A 2,547-nucleotide genomic window follows, 5' to 3' on the forward strand; every position below is an offset into this window, starting at 1 on the left:
TATTTGATGTTGGTATAATTTGTGGAGGGGAAGGGAAAAAACAAATAATTTAAATAGGGATACAGGTGGACGCATTGCAATAAAGAGATGTAAAAGTCACTACATTGAAAAACAAACTTTACAACTTTGGCGAGGGGGGGGATGGAAAGGGATGGGAAAGGAAGGAGGGCAACAATGCTTGATAAGAAATGTACTCATTATCTTGCCCATGTAATTCAACCCCTCTGTATGGTATTTTCACACACACACACACACACACATACACACACACACAGAAGTGGGGCCTAGTGGGAGGTTCTTAGGTCATTGGTGATGCCATCCTTGGAAGGAATGGATGTCATTCTCACGGGACTCCAGTCAGTCTCTGTGCCCGCTCACCATGATGCCATCTGCCATGATGTGGCCTGTGGGCTAAGTCAATGTAGACACCAAAACTGTGAGCTGAATAAACCTTTTTGCTTTGCAAAGTACCCAGTGACTGGTATTTCATTATAGTAGCAGAAAACAGATGAATACATTGACTCGCACCACAACAGTCACCGAATGGACCCAGGACCCAGAGGAGCTGTGATACGGGGGCCATAGAGGGAAATCACAAAGGAGCAATTTATGAGTAGTATTAAAAGGAGAATGCAGTGTTGTTTCAGCAACTTCAGAATCAGGGGGAAAAGGGAACTTCTAGTACCTATTTTTGTATGATTTTGATATTATAAGAAAAGAGGCTGAGCCAGGTGCCGGTGGCTCACGCCTGTAATCATAGCTACTCCAGGAGGCTGAGATCTGAGGATTGTGGTTCAAAGCCAGCCAGAGCAGGAAAGTCCATGAGGCTCTTATCGCCAATAAAGTACCAGAAAACCGGAAGTGGCACTGTAGCTCAAGCAGTAGAGCGCTCGCCTTGAGCTGAAGAGCACAGGGACAGTGCCCAAGCCCAGAGTTCAAGCCCCACGACCAACAAAAAAAAAAAGAAAAGAGGCTGGGAGCTGGTGGCTCATGCCTGTAATCCTAGCTACTCAGGAAGCTGAGATCTGAGGATCATGGTTCAAAGTCAGCCTGGGCAGGCAAGTCTGTGAGACTCATTTCAATCACCAGAAAATGAAAAGCGGCACTATGGCTCAAGTGGTATAGCATTTGCCTTGAGCTGAAAAGCTCAGGGCCAGAGTTCAAGCCCCATGACCAACAAAAAGAAGGAGGAGGAGGAGAGAGGAGGAGGAGGAGAAGGAGGAGGAGAAGAAGGAGGAAGAGGAGGAGGAAGGGAGGAGAGGAGGGGAAAGAGGAGGAGGAGGAAGAAGAAGAAGAAGAGGAGGAGGAGCCTTAAGGTAGGGTTTGTCAAGCTCAGTTCCATTGGCAGTCTAGGTTGTGCAGTTCTTTATTATAGGGGACCACTCGCTACATCTCAGGACATTTCACAGTATCCCTCACCTCTACTTACATACCAATATGATCATTCCCTTCAAGTTGTGACAGCTAGAAACACTGTCAATATCCCCTTGTGTCTACCCTCAAGACTGGCACTCTACCACTTAAACCACACCTTCACTTCTGGCTTTTTGCTGGCTAATTGTGGGTACAAATTTCAAGTAGTTGTCTGCCTGAGGCTGGCTTACAACCTTGATCTTCGTGGGCTGGGAAGGTGGCTCAGTGGTAGAGCGCTTGCCTTGTATGCATGAGGCCCTGGGTTCGATTCCTCAGCACCACATAAGCAAAAAGAAAAAAGCCAGAAGTAGTGCTGTGGCTCAAGTGATAGAATGCTAGCCTTGAGCTGAAGAGCTGAGGGTCAGCGTCCAAGCCCAGAGTTCAGGCCCTATGACCGGACCCAAAAACAAAAAAACAAAACAACCTTCATCTTCGTATCTCAGCCTCCTGAGTAGTTGGGATTACAGGTGTGAGCCATTGGGTCCTTTCTTACTATTGTGTATCTGTGCTGGAAATAGAATTGCATTGGTGCTAAATGTCATCTTCGTGTTGGGGCCCAACTGTCATAGTATTTCTGTCTTAAAAAGGCATGTTTCCCACTTTCTTCAATAAAAATCTCAACTATTCCAACACCAACTGCTTCCCGACTCTGAGAAAAGATATGAAAAAAAATCACTATGGTATTGATGCCAATAGTAGACTCAGCCAAGAATTCGTCCAAGAATTTTTCCAGATTCAAGTAATAAAAATACTCATTCACTTTGCTGATCCAAGAACAATGTATCTCACACATTCCTGTGTTTTGGTATTTCTTTACTTTTGTGTTAAGGACTCCATCTATTCAAGAAATTATTGTGAGACTAACCAAAGTAGTTGATTTTTTTTCCTCTCAATTTTGAGTTAATTTTTCTTAAAACCAGCCTAGCCTGATTTCACATGTGTGTTGAATCACATCTGTAAGTAGGCTAAAAGGAGATTACAAGCCTAGCTCACACTTGTAGCTAGGAGATCAAAACCTTATCTAAACTCTTCCATGTCTAGTTGTTGCTCCTGCTTTCCCTTGGTGTCTATAAAACATGTTACATCTAGAAATTATCTTGAAATTGCAGTTCCTTGTTTAGGCTAGCTTCCACC

Source organism: Dipodomys ordii, unplaced genomic scaffold (genome assembly GCF_000151885.1).
Source record: "Dipodomys ordii isolate 6190 unplaced genomic scaffold, Dord_2.0 Scaffold1, whole genome shotgun sequence".
Taxonomy (NCBI): Eukaryota; Metazoa; Chordata; class Mammalia; order Rodentia; family Heteromyidae; genus Dipodomys; species Dipodomys ordii.